The 12,761-nt window shown below is 42.0% G+C and overlaps 1 long non-coding RNA gene across 1 annotated transcript in view; it reads left to right on the forward strand.

Annotated features, from left to right (window-relative positions):
- The first annotated feature begins 1,104 nt into the window (after positions 1-1,104).
- The window catches only part of LOC107658343 (uncharacterized), a 16,621-nt gene continuing 4,964 nt past the window's right edge, over positions 1,105-12,761 (forward strand). The window contains exons 1-2 of the long non-coding RNA XR_001630775.1: positions 1,105-1,114; positions 8,100-8,106. This is a non-coding gene — a long non-coding RNA (uncharacterized LOC107658343). The remainder of the gene's footprint in view (positions 1,115-8,099; positions 8,107-12,761) is intronic.

The following is a 12,761-nucleotide window of genomic DNA, read 5'->3' on the forward strand; positions in this document are numbered from 1 at the left end:
TGACAGAAATGTCTCCACCTGTCGGCTGATCTTGACCGTTAGTTTTGTGAATGTTGTAGGACTTTCACAAGATTTGGCAATGTAAGCGAGGCATCTGAGTCTGCCATTAAGCTTGTACATTTGGATTTAATGTGATATCTTAAAATACACTGAATAACAATTAACTGGTTTGTTTGTTTACATGTAAATTATTATAAATTGAGTGGTTTAGGACTGATTTTAGCAGACAATAAATAATGTACAACTAGGTCTACAGACCTACAGAGATCAGAAGTGCTGTGGTGGCATTTGTTTTCTCTCTCTGCAAAAATAAATAAATAAATTAAATAAAAAAAACTAGAGAATATATGATAAAAAAAGACAAATAGAGAATTCAAACCTATGAGAAGTTTATTAGCATTTTTATTAATATTGTTTTATAACATTGCAATATCAATTTTAGACAACCCTCTGTACTGTTCTATCCAGTACACATTATAGTCTGCTTTAACACAGATGGGCGCATGCCCAGTGTAAAAGCCACACCCTCTTCAAATAAATAAAGCTGAATTTGATTCTTCTCAGTTGAGATGATTTGACTGGAACGTAAACATTAATTTGTCTGCAACACATCCTCTGATGCTGTTTTTAATAGGTAAATATACCTTTATGATGTTTGCTATAGAATTTGGAACAATTACAGAATGACAACATTTGCCATAAATTGAATAAATATACAGTAACATATAACAATGTATAGCTATATATTTTATTGTACCACAGTATATACAATATAATATAATAAATGTTCTATAAAATCTGTTTATATCATATAGTTTGCCATTGCTTTGTCATCTAATTTTTAACGTATGATTATACATTTACATTCATTTAGTCTCTTCACAGTTTAAATGGGATAGTTCATTCAAAAATGAATTCTATGATTCTGTGATTTTTTTTTTTTTCCGTACATTTTTCAAAGACCTCCAGTGTTGTTTGGACACCAACAGTCTTCATAATATGTTCTTTTGAGTTTCACAGAAGATGTGGTGAAATATATCATAGAAATTACTTTGTAACATTGTGCTATGCACAGTTATTTCAGACATGGTGCAATGCAATGATTAGATGCAATGTAAGTGCAAAATGCAGCTTCCATTTGAATTTGAATCGATGTCTTTCACTTTTTTCTTGACATTTTTCCTTGGTTTCAGGTGTCATCTTTGTAAAACGAGCATCTTTAACTTTCATTAAAATGGTGAAGAGGGGAACTACTGTCTCTCTTCTGTGTTCAAACATCTTGAAAGATCCCAGTTATATAGCCTGGTTCAAGCTAACAAACGATTCTCTTCCACTTTGTATTGTTACTCAACATGTGGGTGAAAAACCAGCAGACTCCATATATTTTAATGGCTTTAAGAAGAATCATGTAGAGATGTCAGTGAACAAAACATTGTCTTCCTTGAAGATTGTAAATGTGGAAATCTCTGACTCTGGAAGTTTTTTGACAAACCACATGATGTTTCACAACAAACACAGTTAGTGGTAGTAAATGGTAATATAGTCCAAAACCACAAGTGTATAAAGTGTCATGCTGCTGCTTCTACCAACATCAGAAAAAAAAGTTTCTTACTACACTCCAACTATTTTAAATGGCATTTGGCACGTGCCTAATGATTTTCATATTAATCGAGGTCACTTGAATATATGTACATGTTAATATTAATTTGTCACAATTTAAAATGTTAATTAAACATTCCTCTGATGGGGCTCTCCATGGTGCTGAAGGTGTTCCGTCTGCTTTGTGGGGGACCATACCTCTTTCTGGCCGCCACATACCCCCTTTCCAGCTCCAGGCTCCCGCTTGAAGCGCCCGTCCCACAGCAGTCATGTCTTCTGGACATTGCATCTGCATTCGCATGAGAATTTCCAGCCCTGTGTTCCACCTTAAATTGGAAGTCCTGTAACTGAAGAAACCAACGAGTGATTCGGGCATTTTTCCCTTTGTTTTGAGACATCCATTTGAGCGGGGCATGATCAGTTACCAAGCTAAATTTCCACCCTAATATAGCCTGGTTCAAGCTAACAAACGATTCTCTTCCACTTTGTATTGTTACTCAACATGTGGGTGAAAAACCAGCAGACTCCATATATTTTAATGGCTTTAAGAAGAATCATGTAGAGATGTCAGTGAACAAAACATTGTCTTCCTTGAAGATTTTAAATGTGGAAATCTCTGACTCTGGAAGTTTTTTGACAAACCACATGATGTTTCACAACAAACACAGTTAGTGGTAGTAAATGGTAATAATCGAGTTTTCATTTGAACTGTTGGTAACATTTATTTATTCCCATGTTATTTAAATTCAGTATTTTTCTATTCACTTACTACAAATTACTATTTGTATCCTTTTTTATCTTCAAAGAGACTAATCAGTCCACATGGGATACAGCAAATACAGATTGTGGTATGTGTCATGCATTTTAAAAGAGGGACTAAGTTTTTCCTCCTTCATAGATTTTTGTTTTTTTACAGTAATAAAGCTGTTCTTTTTGTGTTTCTCTTTTTTTACTTAATTATTTGAATGGTTTTAACAGGGGCAACTGAAGAAACGTTGCGATCCTGTCACATCTATTATACACTGACACTGATCTTGAGCGGCTTTGGTTTTGATTCCTACTTTTTTAGCTTAATCAGGTTGAAGGAAAGAAACAAGCAGAAAGAAGGCATGTAAACAATCCACTAGCACACACAGAACAGTAAATACACTTGCAAAAACCTTTAACTATTAGATTAACTTTTTATTTTATGTTTCTGTAATTCTGGTGTTAATAATAATAATCTCCATGAATGATAATTACTGAGTTAGGACAGCAAATATTAATGATGAATGTCTTGTTTTGTTTAGATGCCCAGCACTGTGAAAACAATAAAGAGATGAACAAACAGTTGCAGCAGGTATCTCATATCAAAATTTTGTTTAGCTTACAGGTTATTTTGATTTGTGCTGAGGTTTATAAATGTTAAAGGACAGGCCCATATCAATATTTTTTATTTTTTTTAAATGGCTGAGCAGAGCACATCCATAGTATGTTTGCAATTTTTATATTGCCAGGAGGAAGATGCAGACTTTAACTATTCAGCTCTAAGTTTAGACAAGAAGAAGAGCAGAAGACCAGTAAGAAGATTGAAGGAGGTGGAGTCAAATGTAGTTTATGCTGCCACACGATGATCCACAGATCATCAGACCCAACCTTTGTCACAAAACACAAGTGAATCTCTGCTTATGCTAAATGACGAATGACTGTTATTTGCACTAATAGTAGTTAGCTAGATCCAGTCTTATGGACTTTTTGACTCAATTTCAGAGGATCTATAAAAGAGGATCTATTTTCGTTCATTAGTTCATGTTTTCATAGTTATGACTTCATATTAAAAAAAAAATGTCAGCAAATATAAATATTGTGTAAATGCATTTGTGGCCCCTGCAACAATATCCTCTGTGCCACCTTTGCAGTGTTAAGGTATAGCATACTCATTGCACAATAATCTGAACTGTTTGTCTGTGTGGAAAGACTTCCCATCTGCAGATGGCGATATAGTGTGATGCCATGAAGGTTACGAATACTGATATCAAAACCCTGCTGTGTCATGTTACCATCGTTGACAGGCATGCTGCATTCAAATAAATTTTGTGGTTTATAACAGCAGGATCAGATCTGCTGCTTCAGTTGTGAGACCTGACAAGTTCAGTTATGCTTATTATATACAGTCACAATCAGCTGAACACAGGTGAACTAAAAAAAAAAAAGGTTGGGATGTACCTATAGTTAATAGGTGTTAGTGTGATCTTACTCGATAACTGAATAGTGGGTCCAATTTAGTTTGCAAAATAGGGGAGAGGGGGTATACACTTGTCATCTTCTGATTTAATATATTAATATATAATATATTTGTCCGACTCTGTTCCATGTTTCGTCTGTCTTTTGCTCCCCCACGTGCTCCAGGTTATGTCCATTCCCATATTTGGTCCTTCCTGTTCCTATTATATTTATTGATCCCAGGTGTTTCTCGTCCCCTCGTCATGTCTTGTGTATTTAAGTTTCCTGTTTTGAGTTCTTGGTCTGGTTTTGAACGTCGATCCCCGTGTCCTACGTGTGATTCCTGTGATGTCAATAAAGACTGTTAATCCTGATTCTCCTGCGTTCTCCTCCTTCATTGCTCCTTGTTCCTTGTTCCTCGCTCCTCGCTCCTCACCATAGGAACACCGTGACAGAAAACCGGACCGATACAGAAAAGTAAGCGACGCCCCGTTTTGTTTTAGTTTTGAAAAGTCTTTTTGTTTCCTGTTTGTTTCTCCCCGCGATCATGGAAATCGCCGCTCGTTTCTCCGCCTTAGCCCGCAGAGATCTCCCCTTCTTCGAGTATGCCTGGGAATACTGCGGGCTCGCCGGCATTGGATGACGCCACCATCAATTCTCTGTTCTGCCTCGGGGCCAACTACCATCGCCCCATGGACCTCCCAGACACCAAGGGACTATGCTGGAGGGAAGCGATCTACCGGTGTCTGGGGAGTGTCCGGGCCCGAGCCAGAACCAGCTCGCCGTCAAGCCCGCTGGCCGCGGCTCTCTCCCTCCCGCCGGCCGTTCCTTAGACAAGCCCGCCGGCCGCGGCTCTCTCCAGCACACCGGCCGCTCCGAAGTCAAGCCCGCCAGCCGTGGCTCACTCAAGCCCACCGACCACGCCTTTCACCCTGAACCTAGAGGGGAATCTAAGGAGAAGGCAGTCGGCTCCAGCCCCAGAGCTCGCTCCAGTGTCGGCTCCAGTGCCTGAGTTCACTCCAGTGCCAGCTCCTCGAAAGCGTCTTGCTGTGCCTGCTGCTCCAGTGCTAGCTCCTCGTAAGTGCTTCCCAGTCCCTGAATCCAGCCCACGGAGGGCTCCTGTTCCCGAGTTTAGCCCACGGAGGGCTCCTGTCCCCGAGTTTAGCCCAGTGAGGGCTGCTGCTCCAGTGCTAGCTCCTCGTAAGTGCTTCCCAGTCCCTGAATCCAGCCCACGGAGGGCTCCTGTTCCCGAGTTTAGCCCACGGAGGGCTCCTGCTCCCGAATTTAGCCCACGAAGGGCTCCAGTTCCCGAGTTTAGCCCAGAGAGGGTTCCAGGCCCCGAGTTTAGCCCAAGTGAAGGCTCCAGTCCCCGAGTTTAGCCCAGAGAGGGTTCCAGTCCCCGAGTTTAGCCCAGAGAGGGTTCCAGTCCCGTGCTGCCATGGCACCCTGGACTGCCTGATCCGCCCTGGAGGTATTCTCCGTGTCCCAGTCTTGTCCCAGTCTTGCACCCCCCACATGTTGTTACGGCGTGGGACGTGCCTTCCAGGAGGGGGGAGTAATATCAGTCAATGTTACGTGTTTCGTGTGTGTTTTGCTCCCCCACGTGCTCCAGGTTATGTCCATGCCCATGTTTGGTCCTTCCAGTTTCCTGTTCCTATTATATTTATTGATCCCAGGTGTTTCTTTTTTAAGTGACGTGACATGTGGCCAAGTATGGTGACCCATACTCGGAATTAGTGCTCTGCATTTACCCATCCAAAGTGCACACACACAGCAGTGAACACACACAAACCGTGAACACACACCCGGAGCAGTGGGCAGCCATTTATGCTGCGGCGCCCGGGGAGCAGTTGGGGGTTCGGTGCCTTGCTCAAGGTCACCTCAGTCGTGGTATTGAAGGTGGGAGAGAGCGCTGTACATTCACTCCCCCCACCTACAATCCCTGCCGGTACGAGACTCGAACCCACAACCTTTGGGTTATGAGTCCGACTCTCTAACCATTAGGCCACGACTTCTCGTCTTCCCCTCATCATGTCTTGTGTATTTACGGTGTTTCCTGTTTTGAGTTCTCGGTCTGGTTTTGAACGTCGATCCCCGTGTCCTACGTGTGATTCCTGTGATGTCAATAAAGACTGTTAATCCTGATTCTCCTGTGTTCTTCTTGTTCCTCGCTCCTTGTTCCTCGCTCCTCACCATAGGCATACCATGAGAATATTAACATATTTTGAATATATTACTGAAAATATCTTAATGCTTTCAGTCATTTATCTTATTTTTAGTATTTCTCTATACTGTTAAAATCAATTAATGACCCAGTGGTCTTTCATATCACATTTAATTTTCAAAAGATTTTCATTTTCATTATACATTTAAACATAATTATAATAATTCAAGCATATTCTTAGAGAAATATGGCAATGCAGTGGAATGGAAATCTTCCAGTCAAACAATGATTCTTTTGCATCTTTTCACCACAAAGATTAGTTCAGAATTGTCTAATGTCACTAAAGTCAGGACATAGAAATCAACTTCTTTATCATTAAGCTATTTTTATTTATGGAGGGAAACACCACCACAATATAATAATAATAATAATAATAATAATAATAATAATAATAATAAAAGCTTATATTTTATTTTCCTCTATTTTGTCAAAGACAAAGAAAAAAAGTGTTTATTACATTCATTTTGCAGACGCTTTTATCAAAAGCGACTTACAAATGAGGACAACAGAAGCGATCAAACCAACAAAAGAGCAACAATATATGTGCTGTGACAAGTCCCAATTAGCCTATTTACATGCAAATATACAAACAAATGCTTATTTTAATATTTCAGAGATGATGCAACATGTAGGCCTACTAAGTAAGCCCATATGATTCATATTATCTTCACTTTAACAAACACTTACCAGACTCAAATGACACTTCGGTTTAACATAGTTAAGCGAGAAGCATGGTTACCTTTCTGTCCATTCTCAGTTTTTATTTAGAAGACGAATTATTTTTATATAAATATGTTGTTCCTAAATATATTTATTATCTGTAAAGAGAGAGTAAGGCAGACTATAATATTTATAAGGCAAGGCAAGTTTATTTATATAGCACATTTCATACACAATGGCAATTCAAAGTGCTTTACATAAAAGGAAGTAAAATAATCATAAAAAATCACAACAATAAAACAGGGAACTTAAAAACTTTTAAAATGATTTAGAAATTGATTTTAAATGAATTTAAAAGTTAAAAATAGAAAATGATTAAAATACAGTGCAATCAGTTCAGACGTAGCACAGTGCTCATTCAATAAATGCACAGCTAAACAGATGAGTTTTGAGTCTGCATTTAAATGTGGCTAATGTTTTAGCACATCTGATCTCTTCTGGAAGCTGATTCCAACTGTGGGCAGCATAATAGCTAAAAGCGTACTCCCCTTGTTTTGTGTGAACCCTTGGTATTTCTAACTGACTTGATCCTAATGATCTGAGTGGTCTGTTAGGTTTATATTCAGTGAGCATATCTGCAATGTATTTAGGTCCTATGCCATTGAGTGATTTATAAACGAGTAAAAGTACTTCAAAATCAATCCTAAATGTAACTGGAAGCCAGTGTAAAGACCTGAGGACCGGTGTGATATGCTCAGATTTTCTGGTTCTTGTCAGAATTCTGGCAGTCCTGCCGCCGTTGCGAGTCCCTATCAAGCACTTTAACTATTCAAATACTCTCTTCTTCTTCTCCTCCTGCCTTGCTCTTTGACCCGCATCACTCACCGCAGAGCAAGCCTGTTCTTGATAAATCTCCTGTGAAAACGTGGGAAAAGCCGACGAGGAAGAAGTTGGGGTGACGCGATCTTTATATAGTCGGAGCAAAATACTTCATCCTCCGTCTATAGCGCATTGTGATTGGATGTTTACGATGTCAATACAGGAGACAAACCAATGGGCCACTGGCTGCTCGCTGTCCGTGCGTGATGGTCATCGGCAAAAAAAAAACTTCTGTCGGCCCACCGGGAAAATAACCGGTATGCCCGATTACCAATCCAGCCCTGCTGTCAAAGAATGACTAAACCTTGAGCCGATACCCTTCGAGTATGAGATGTGACGGAGCATGTGATTTGTTGAATGTAGTGAACGAATACGCCCTTCACTGAACAAGTTTCTTTTGAGTCTGAACGAGATCAAGAGATCATCTCGTTCGTGAACGAGATGACCGAACTGATACATGTCGTTCGTGAATGAAATGACTGAACTGGTACATATCTCGAACCATTTGATTACCATCCCAGAAAGCCCGACCCAGTTTTCTAGTCTCCCTAGAAGTATGTTATGAGCTACAGTGTCAAACGCATCACTACCATCTAGTAGTACCAGCACTGATATTTTGCCAGAATCAGAATTAAAGCGAATATCATTTATTATCTTAATGAGTGCTGTCTCCGTGCTCTGTGATGCGGTCGGAAACTAGTTTGAAAATTGTCCAGGTATCCATATGAGTTTAAGTAGTTGTTCAGCTGTCTAAAAACTACCTTTTCAATAATCTTGCCTATAAAAGGAAGATTTGATATTGGTCTATAGTTGCTCAGTATGGTGTTATCAAGATTGCTCTTTTTCAGAAGGGGTTTAACAACTGCAGTTTTCAGGGAGTTTGGAAAAGTCCCATAAAGAAATGAGGCGTTCACCACTTCTAAGAGATCTGCTTCCAAACAGTTAAGCACCCTTTTGAAAAAATATGTGGGAAGTGTGTCAAGATAGCAGGTTGACGATTTAAGGTGCTGTACTATTTCTTCCAAAATTTTGCTATCAATTTCTTCAAAAGCAGACATAGTATCTTCTTTTTGTTATTGTGGTCGAATCTGTCTAACCTCTGCATAACTTGGGGATGTGCTAATCGCCTTCCTGATATTATTACTACCTTTTCAATAATCTTGCCTATAAAAGGAAGATTTGATATTGGTCTATAGTTGCTCAATATGATGCTATCAAGATTGCTCTTTTTCAGAAGGGGCTTTACAACTGCAGTTTTCAGGGATTTTGGAAACATCCCAGAAAGAAGTGAGGCGTTCACCACTTCTAAGAGATCTGCTTCTAAACAGTTAAGCACACTTGTGAAAAAAGATGTGGGAAGTGTAAGAACCACCCACAAGCTCAGAGACGGAATTCAGTAAAGAGAGTGAAGGATTCTTTCATGTACATCTTTCATCTTTTCTTGCTCTTCTGGAAAATCTCTCTTTCAGTATAGATGTGATCTGTTTAGGTAGATCATGGACCTTAGTGTGTTCTTATCCTGCTTATAGGCTTGCAGTATAACATCAAATTTCTTGCCATCTACTAGAGAAAACAATTTAGGAATAATCCAGAATTAACTACATTTAACACTTTATTTGCCAAGTAAAATGTGTTATGCCAATTGCAGTTTGAAAATAAAATCTCAATGTAAACAAATTCACAATTTGGGAGTTAGTGATGTAATGCTAAAGACAAACTCATCTACATTATGGATGGCCTGAGAGTAAATATCAAGCAAATTTTCACTTTTTGGTTAATTATTCTTTAAATTAGAATTTAACCAGGCCATAATTGGCCTGGTTAATGGGTATGATGGGTCATAATAAAAAGGTGTAAGCAAAAAAAATATTTACATTAAATAGAAATTATTAAATGATATTAAAAAAATGTTTCAACAGCACTATATTTGTCACAAAGCAAGGCCAGACACAACAGGTAAGTGCAAAAAGGAGTCATGTGATGCCATTTTCAAAGATCATTATTTTGTGTAGGCTATTGGGTGTAACAGAATATGTTAGCATTCTTTAATGTTCAAAAAAGTGGAAAGTGGATGATACGTGTGTGTAAGCAAGTAGACAAGCTGCAGTTAAGCTGCACATGAGGCTGGAACAGTGTTATAAATAAATCTTCATCACTGATTCCTAATTGCGTCCACTTTCGGAAGGCCAAGTGCTTTTGCTTTCACAAAGAAACACACAATGTCTCCACGACATGGCAATGGCAACAACACTACTGTGATACCTGAAACCACACCTTCTTTCATTGCAGCATTATGCAAATTTTTCCACATAGTGGCATAGGCCTAGATATGTAAGGGAGAATCCGATTGAAGAATTTTCACCAGGCCTCGATCAGCCTTCTCTTTTAGATAGAAAAAAAACCTTTTGTGGGAGACTTTGAGCTGTGTAACTTTGCAGATCTCAGACATGCATAGACAGCTAACACTAAAGAAAAAGGAAAACGCATCATATGACCCCTTTCATAGGCGCACATTTTCACCGTTGTTTCCACAAGTAAATGATAACTGGGCTAAAATATCATAGCCTACATATAGCAACAAATGCTTAAAATATTTTAACATTCTCATCAGTAATTATTAATACATGGGTTTTAGTTTTTTTCTACAGTAGGCCTACTCCGTTCGATTGTGCACTTGATTATTCACTACACAAAATTTATCTTGCGAAGTGAAACACACAGACTGCAATTTACCAATCAAATAATACACAAATTCTTTCTATGAGGGATGGGCTTCAATAAATACAATTATTTAATAAATACCTGTTACAATAAACACTTATTCATGCGTACACAGAACAAAGTTGAGGGCGCGCACGTAATATCTGAGCGAGTGCAGAGCCATGATCACTATATGGGAGAACGTCTCTAGGTTATGCATGTAACCATGGTTCCCCAAGGGAACGAGACGCTGCGTCAAAACGCTATGGGAATGCCTTCAGCGTGACCACGCTGTGAATCACGTGTGTAATCAGTCCAATGGATGGGCGAGACGTCACGGGCGGGGTGACGTAGAGACCAGGGAGCTTAAAAGCACATGCGGTGGATACAGCGGCAACTTCTGGTAGAATGAAGGAAATGCTCGCAGGGATGCTGGAAGTATGGCAATGAGACGCAGCGTCTCGTTCCCTCGTGGAACCATAGTTACATGTGTAACCTAGAGACGTTCCCCTTCAGGAACTCGAGCTGTGTCAAAACGCTATGGGAACGAGAATGCCCACGTCGACAGATTTGCAAATCCCTGCCTAGTGTGGAAGAGCACAGCTAAGGCAAGAGAAAAGGAGCCAGGCGTGGCGCAAAATGCAGGTATAGAACCTGAAAAAGTAAACGGAGTGGACATCATGCAGCGTCCTGAAGGCCAACTTCTGGAGGAGTGAGCCTTGACCCCCAAAGGAGAGGGGAGATCAGAGGACTCAAGGCTATGGAATAGCATCCCAATCCACCAATTAGCATAAGTTCCACCTGGCCGGAGGCCTCAGCGCACCGGGGAGGAAACATGTAACTAGTGGGTCTCTCCCGATAGACCGACCGCCGAGAGGGGCGTGGCAAGCAGCTAAGGCCGCCACGGAAACCTTCAAGGTGGAGTGGGATAACCCTGTGGAGAACCGTGCCTGCAAGAACTCCAACACTGAACCAACTGGACAGTTAACTGGGTCGAGCTGGCGGTTGCCGCATCAAGAAGTGAAGGTTCACTTCAAGGAGTACAGTTTCCTTGTGGAGGGAGCTCTGGACTTGAGTGTGGTCCCAGCAACCTCAGTTGAGAGACCGGAATCTATGACCTGTGCCCCCTCAGGGGCCACATCCACAACTCCAAAACTCCGGGCGGGGGAAAGGCCCCGCCTGAGAGAGGAGATCCCTCCTGACGGGAATCTCCCAAGGAGAGGAAGGGTAATCAGGTCCGATAATCATACTCGGCCCAGCCAGAACGGGGCTATTAAGCGCACACTCTCTCCAGAACTCCTGGGAGCAGAGCAATCGGGGGAAAGGCATACAGTCGAAGCCAAGGCCGCATCTGCACTATGCCATCCTGCCCAAGTGGAGCTGGATGCGTGAGGGAGAGCCAGAATGGACAGTGCGAGGTCTCTTGAGTCGTGAACAAGTCCACTCGAGACTGGCTGAACTCCCTCCAAATCTGCTCCACCACCTCAGGGTGGAGCCTCCATTCCCCGGGCCTTGGCCCCTGCCTCGACAGGATGTCTGATCCCTGATTGAGATGCCCAGGGATGTACACTGCTCTCAGCGAAAGGAGTTTTCCTTGGGCCCACACAAGGATCTGTTGCGGCAGCCTGTAAAGGGGGCGTGAACGCAGACCTCCCTGGTGGTTGCTGTAAGAGACCACTGCTGTGTTGTCAGTGCGCACCAACACATGATGGTCTCTTAGGTCCAGGAGAAAGTGTTTCAGTGCCTGAAACATGGCCAGCATCTCTAGGCAGTTGATGTGCCAAGTGAGATGGTGGCCACTCCACAGACTCATGACTGCTCCCTAACCGGTGAGGGAGGCATCTGTCGTTAGCATTATGCGACGACAAGGAGCCCCCAACACTGGGCCCTGAGACAAGAACCAAGGCTTTCTCCACATGTCTAAGGCACGAAAGCATCGCCGCGTGACCTCGATCATGTGAAGAGGGTTGCCCCTCGGGGAAAACCCCTTGGTCCTGAGCCACCACTGTAGGGGTCTCATGTACAGCAGGCCAAAATGTGTCACGTTGGATGCAGTTGCCATCAGACCCAGCAGTTTCTGAAACTGCTTGACAGTGAGTGACCGGTCCTCTCTCTCTCTCGTGACTGCCGTGAGGATCGATTGCGATTGACTGCTCCGATTGAGAGTGGGAATCACCCCGTTGAAACGAAGCGGAGGAGAACCGAACTGAATGCAGTAGCCTCTTTCTACAGTGTGCAGGACCCATTGAGACACATTTGGCAGAAGCTTCCCCGCTGACAAATAGTCTCCTAGGGGAATCAGTCTCTCGAGACTGACCTCTGGTGTACCTAGAGCGGCTAGCTCGGTGCCCTGAAGCGGAGGACCAGCAGGGGATGGCCAATATAGCTGCTCTGGAGACCTCCTTGGAGGTAGTGAGCCTCCCAGAACCGCTATGTTTCCGGGCGAATGCTGAGCGATGCGCTCACTGGAGACCGCTGTGCCCTGAAGCACCGGGGG

Source organism: Sinocyclocheilus anshuiensis, unplaced genomic scaffold (genome assembly GCF_001515605.1).
Source record: "Sinocyclocheilus anshuiensis isolate Anshui unplaced genomic scaffold, SAMN03320099.WGS_v1.1 scaffold69, whole genome shotgun sequence".
Lineage (NCBI taxonomy): Eukaryota > Metazoa > Chordata > Actinopteri > Cypriniformes > Cyprinidae > Sinocyclocheilus > Sinocyclocheilus anshuiensis.